At 45.2% G+C, this 6,842-nt stretch overlaps 1 long non-coding RNA gene across 1 annotated transcript; it reads right to left on the reverse strand.

Moving 5' to 3' along the window:
- Window positions 1-1,366: 1,366 nt before the first annotated feature.
- Window positions 1,367-6,579, reverse strand: LOC117665136 (uncharacterized). The gene is made up of 3 exons (XR_004591259.3): window positions 6,033-6,579; window positions 5,403-5,461; window positions 1,367-3,364 (listed from the first exon to the last, which is right to left on the reverse strand). It is a non-coding gene; the product is annotated as an uncharacterized LOC117665136 (long non-coding RNA).
- Between the last annotated feature and the right edge of the window lie 263 nt (window positions 6,580-6,842).

Below are 6,842 nucleotides of genomic sequence, written 5' to 3' on the forward strand. Positions count from 1 at the left end.
CTCGTCATCTTCAGGCTGGTGTCTTTGGCTTTGTGCTTGTGCTAGGAAAGCGTGATCGGAGCTGCCGTCTCTCTATAAATACTGGTGGGGAGGTGTGGGGTGCTGGTAACAACACAGGCAACCAACCCACTCACAGCAACAAAGCCAGCACCCCACAACTCCCCACCAGTATTTATAGAGAGACGGCAGCTCCGATCACACTTTCCTCGCACAGGCACGAAGCCGAAGACACCAGCCTGAAGATGACGAGTGGGACCTCATCGAAACGTCGCCAAGATACTCTCAATCTTACACGGGAAAAGACCCGAATGCACCAAAACTTGCATACCTCTACCCGTGAAAATCTACGAATATATATATAATATATTATATATAATATAATATATATACAGTAATATATATAATTATATATTACAAAATAATTATAGGGCTAGATGACCTATGACAGTGATGGCTAACCTTTTCCGGACCAAGTGCCCAAAGCATTCATGTGTGTGTGTGTGAATGTGTGTGCGCATGCCCAAACCCCCAAAATGCAATGCATGTACGGCCCCAACACATGCACCCCACCCCCGCATGTCCCCTGCCCCCGCATATGCACGCACGGCCTCCCCACATGCGCACGGGCCCCCCGTATGTACACGCCCCCAAGCATATGCGCATGCCCCCCCTTATGCACCCCACCTCTGCACATGCGTGGCAGAGACCCGAAGACCAGGTGGCCAGCAGGAGGTGCACACGCATGCACGGTGGAGCTGAACTGAGGCGATAGCTCACGTGCCCACCGAGAGGGCACTGCGTTGCCACCTCTGGCACGCATGCCAGAGGTTCGCCATCACAGACCTATAAGACACGTTCCAACTCTGTTAATCTGTTAATATCTGTTTTAAAAAAATCAGCCAAGAGAAGGACAAATTGACTGAACGTGCTTTCCAAGCAGCCTTCAAGAAGAGAACCTATCAGGGAAGCAACTGTTCCTGCTTTTCTTTTGTGGAACGTGTACTAAAATTAATAGTTTCTTTCAGCTTTAAGCTGCCCAAACAGTGGTACATTGGATGTATAACTTGTTAGGCTTATTCCTTATCATGATTAATGGCAAATCACTCAGTAAAACATGGGTCATCCATCAGGAGAAGAAACGTGCCCTTAAAACAGGTGGTAGGAGAATTTGGCAGACTCTGCGGTGACAAATATTTAAATTTTTTTGTGTGTAATAGAATTAGGGGTGGGAATTCCCCAAATGATTGAAGACATTAGGACCTTGGACGCGGGATTTAGCTGCTCATTGGCTTACTTCTGCTTCCTATTTTCCAAGGTTTCTAATTTTTTTTTGTCCCCCTAGAAAACCAAAACATGAAGCCGAATGCAAAGAAATATAATATGTAATTTTTGGAGAGGCGGGGGAGCAATATGAGATCTTGGTATATGCAGCTTTCAGGAGTTTTGAAAATTAAACATAAGGTCCCTTTCAGAGAACCTCTATCGTTAAGCACGCCTAGATACAAGCACTTTTTTGTGCTCTATACCTTTGTCCTTCTGAACTAAAACTCGGTGTTAAAAACACGTCATCTTCAGATCCTCACAAGTAGCATCAACAAATAATAGATCAATTGCAGAGGTCTACAAGTAGGTCCTTGGCTGATACATAGTGGATCTCCAACGCAGTGGCGGGTTTCAACATTTTTTACTACCGGTTCTGTGGGTGTGGCTTGGTGGGCGTGGCATGGCTTGGTGGGCGTGGCAGGGGAAGGATACTGTAAAATCTCCATTCCCACCCCACTCCAGGGGAAGGTTACTGCAAAATCTGCATTTCCTCCCAATCAGCTGGGACTCGGGAGGCAGAGAATAGATGGGGGCAGGGCCAGTCAGAATTTTTACTGCCGGTTCTCCAAACTACTCAAAATTTCCGCTACCGGTTCTCCAGAACTGGTCAGAACCTGCTGAAACCCACCTCTGCTCCAACAGTCCTTCTGTTTTTAGCTTTGTGCTAATTTCCTATCCATTAGCTTCAATGTCCGTGAAATACCAATAAACCAATTTCTTTGGAAGCATTTCTCCACTTAGTTCTGTTTTAGAAGTGTGTGTGTGTGTGTGTGTGATTTAGTGACCATCCAAAGTTACAACGGCACTGAAAAAAGTGACTTATGACCATTTTTTTCACTCTTATTACCATGGTGGCATCCCAACGATCATGTGATCAAAATTCAGACTTTGGTGATTGGTTCATATGTCTGTCCGTTGTTGCATCTCAAGGTCACGTGATCACCTTTTGCAACCTTTTGACAAGCAAAATCAACAGGGAAGCCAGATTCACTTAACAACCATGTTACTAAAATAGTTAACCTGCAATGATTCACTTAACAACGGTGGCAAGAAAGGTTGTAAAAGGGGGCAAAACTCGCTCAATAAATGTGCTTGCCTAACAACCAAAATGTTGGGCTCAGTTGTGGTCATAAGTCGAGGACTACCTGTATAGATCTCTGTCTGTGTGTCTGTGTGTGTATGGAGAGAGAGAGAGAGAGAGAGAGAGAAAGAGAGGGAGAGTGGGAGGAGGGAGGGAGGGAAGGAGAGAAGGAGGAAGGAAGGAAGGAAAGGAGGAAGGAAAGGAGGAAGGAAAGGAGGAAGGAAATAGATGGGTGGAAGGAAGGAAATAGATGGGAGGAAAGGAGGAAGGAAAGGAAATAGATGGATGGAAGGAAGGAAATAGATGGGAGGGAGGGCGGGAGGGAGGGAGCGAGGGAGGAAGGAAGGAAGGAAGGAAGGAGGGAGGGAGGGAGGGAGGGAGGGAAGGAAGGAAGAATTGATAATTGACTCCATATCTTGAGCAACCAGAGAATAGTCTTCTGCTGATCCAGATGTTACTTCTAATGTCAGGTAGACAACTGAAGCCATAGCCATCTCCGTCTTTAACAGATTTACATTTAGTCATTAAAATAATGGTTCCCTTATATTGCAGTAGAACATCAAAGAGGAGCTGGAAGGTCTGATGGTCCCAGGCGGATCTGATGACCTTTCAAATTCCAGCTTCATTTTAGAAATCCGTATTTCCATGGTGCTCTGATTCTGAGCTACTCTAGGAAACAGGAAAGTGGGTTTGTTGGTCTGGAACATCAGTCTGAAGAACTGTCGACTTTTCCCTCTAAGAAATATGTTTTCGGGAAGGAAGAAAAGCATTGCAGAAATAACCTTGTCATCTCCATTCTTCCTTGCAGTGCTTCTCAAACTCAGCAACGTGTTGGCTGGGGAATTCTGGGAGATGAAGTCCACACATCTTAAAATCACTGAAGCTGAAAAACGCCATAGTAAGCCGCGAGGATCGCTCACTCAAAGAAAAGAGACGGGGATACATTCATTTTCCCGCTGTCTGGAAAACAGGAAAAGTAAAAGAGGGCTTATATACAGTACATTCCCTTTCACTCCGTGATTTACTAGGCAGGAAACAAGGAACAACCAATCAAATGCCACAACAAACATTTGTCATATGTCTCCTATCTGGATCCAGTCCAACCACAATGAAAATGATCAATTAAGCTAAAACAAAAGTAAAAATCACCAGGGCTGCAAAATCGTTATACATCATGATACATTTAGCACCAGCATTAAAATAGCACTTATATGAGTATAATGTAAGGGACGCGGTGGCTCAGTGGCTAAGATGCAGTAGCATTTGCAATAATCAGCTCTGATACTCATAATATATGGTTTTATAATATAGAGAGCAGGGACGCGGTGGCTCAGTGGCTAAGACGCTGAGCTTGTCAATCGAAAGGTCAGCAGTTCCGCGGTTCGAATCCCGAGTGCCACGTAACGGGGTGAGCTCCCGTTATTTATCCCAGCTTCTGCCAACCTAGCAGTTCGAAAGCACGTAAAAAAATTGCAAGTAGAAAAATAAGGACCACCTTTGGTGGGAAGGTAAGAGCGTTCCGTGCGCCTTTGGTGTTTAGTCATGCCAGCCACATGACCACGGAGACGTCTTTGGACAGCGCTGGCTCTTCGGCTTTGAAACCGAGATGAGCACCGCCCCCTAGAGTCGGGAACGACTAGCAAATATGTCCGAGGGGAACCTTTTCCTTTTACCTATGAGTATAAAATGCTACACTGATAACTTGACTTCATGAGCCATGGTGGCGCAGTGGTTAGAATGCAGTAATGCAGGCTCCTTCTGCTGCCTGCCGGCTGCCTGCAATTAGGTATGTCTAGTTTAATGAAAAGAAGGACTAGGGGAGACATGATAGCAATGTTCCAATATCTCAGGGGCTGCTACAAAGAAGAGGGAGTCAAGCTATTCTCCAAAGCGCCTGAGGGCAGGACAAGAAGCAATGGGTGGAAACTAATCAAGGAGAGAAGCAACCTAGAATTAAGGAATTTCCCGATAGAACAATTAATCAGTGGAATAACTTGCCTCCAGAAGTTGCGATTGCTCCAACACTGGAAGTTTTTAAGAAGATTTTGGACAACCATTTGTCTGAAGTGGTGTAGGGTTTCCTGCCTAAGCAGGGGGTTTGACTAGAAGACCTCCAAGGTCCCTTCCAACTCATTCTATTCTATTCTATTCTATTCTATTCTATTCTATTCTATTCTATTCTATTCTACTCTACTCTACTCTACTCTACTCTACTCTACTCTACTCTACTCTACTCTACTCTATTCTATTCATCTATCATCCAATCCAAAGATCGGACTGCCATTTGTCAGAAATGGTGTAGGGTCTCCTGCTTGAGCGGGGGGTTGGACTAGATGACCTATAAGGTCCCTTCCAACTCTGTTAATCTGTTACATCTCATCACTTAGGACTCAGGTTTTGAAAAAAAAACATGTTCACAGCCTTTCTTACCCTCTCATTTTTATTTTATTTTAAGTCGAGGAAGCGAGAAAGCAGAGAGCGGCACAAGGGAGAAAGAAAAATGGGGGAAGAGGGGTAGTGAGATGGAAGGCGTTTTATTCAGGGCCTAAAAGCCTGCTCTTTTCAATAGCCGGTCTCTTTAATGACACTTGAGATTTTTCAGTTACGAGAAATTGCCATTAAGAAGCAACATTCCGCTCCCGGATTGGGTTGCGTTACGACGGTCTCTTGTTTACCAGCATTAGCCCACCTGCAAAATTGCTGGCGAAGGAACATAAGCTGGTAGTGAGGCACAGACACTGCGGAGAGGTTAAATCAAAATCCTCATCGGAAAATGAAAAACTTCATCCATCTCTGGGTGAAATGGTCCGAGGACGAAGAATGGAAGGTTAGAAGTTATCCAGGATGACCTAAAGAAGCAGCATGGGATTGTGAATCGACTACGGTCCAGCTGTGTTGAATCGAAAAACCCAAGTTTAAATTTGGAGGGTGTGTTTTTAAAAGGGGGGAAATGTTCACGACCAGGAGAGGACAACGGCAAAGAAAGAGAAATACCAACCAAAGGATGAATTTTTTTTTTCTCCAAGAGAGACATTTTCTTTCCTCAAGAAAAAGGGCCTGCAGAAAAATAAAATAAAAATATTTATTTTATTTGTTTGTTTGTCTGTCTGTCAAACATGTACAAGATAACAGCTATAGCTATGAAGATAAACATAAACAAAGGAAGTAAATACAGATTAATGGGGACAGTAAGACAGGGATGGTAGCAGTGGTGAAATCCAAATTTTTTACTACCGGTTCTGTGGGCGTGGCTTGGTGGGCGTGGTGTGGCTTGGTGGGCGTGGCTTGGTGGGCATGGCAGGGGAAGGATACTGCAAAATCTCCATTCCCAGCCCACTCCAGGGGAAGGATACTGCAAAATCCCCATTCCCTCCCCACTCCTGGGGGAAGGATATTGCAACTTTGCTGAGAAAAATAAAAGATCACCTTGGTTGAGGGATAAGTCTCTTAAAATGCAAGAAGAAGACTCTGCTGATGGCAGTGGTATATAAATCACCAACAAAGGTATTTGAGGTACTGAAGAATTATCGGTCTGGAAACAGAGCTCAAGAAGGCAAGGGGACAGCTAGTACCTGTCTAGTTACAAGTAAATATTATTATACATATATCCAATTATAACATCATCAACCCTGGCTCGTCTTTCAAGGCTCAGAGAGGTCGAAGGGGTGTCCAGGATAGGAAGGATGACTTCAAAAGACGTTGAAATTAGGTTTAGTTAAAGACTTAGAAATTGGATATGGGGGAAGGAGAGAGGGAAGGGGAAGGAGTATGGGGGAAGGGAAACAGGAAGAAGGGAAGGGGAAGGAGGAAGGGAAGGAGAGAAGGAAGGGAAAGAGCCTGGAGAGAGGGAAGGGAAGGAGGGAAGGGAGAAGGAAGGAGAGAGAAGGGGAAGGAGTCTGGAGACAGGAAAGGAAAACAGAAATTTGGGAAGGGGAAGGATGAAAGAAAGAGGGGAGGGGGAAGGAGAGAAAGAAGGGGAAAGAGTCTGGAGAGAGGGGAGGAAAGGAGGGAAGGGAGAAGGAAGGAGAGAGAAGTGGAAGGAATCTGGAGAGAGGGAAGGGAAACACGAAGAAGGATGAAGGAAAAGGGGAAGGGGAGGGAAAGGAGAGTGAAGGAGAAAGAGTCTGGAGGGAAGGAGGGAAGGGAGAAGAAGGGAAGGGGCAGGGGAAGGAGAGGGAGGAGGAAGGAGTCTGGAGAAAGAGGAGGGAAGGAGGGAAGGGGGGAAGGGGAAGAGAAAGGGAAGGGGAGGGAAGGGGAGGGAAAGAGGAAGGAGGAAGGAGGGAGAGTGGAGAGGAGATTAATCAAAGACGTAAACTTACTTTTTGCAAACCGCTGCAGCACCATGAGTTGAAATGAGCTATCCTGTACGTGGTCCAAAAATCTAATCACTCATTATTATTGCCAATTTATTGCTCTCGCCCTTCCTTTGCTTCCTCCC

This window comes from Pantherophis guttatus, chromosome 12 (genome assembly GCF_059756535.1).
Source record: "Pantherophis guttatus breed Tessera chromosome 12, ASM5975653v1, whole genome shotgun sequence".
Classification (NCBI taxonomy): Eukaryota; Metazoa; Chordata; class Lepidosauria; order Squamata; family Colubridae; genus Pantherophis; species Pantherophis guttatus.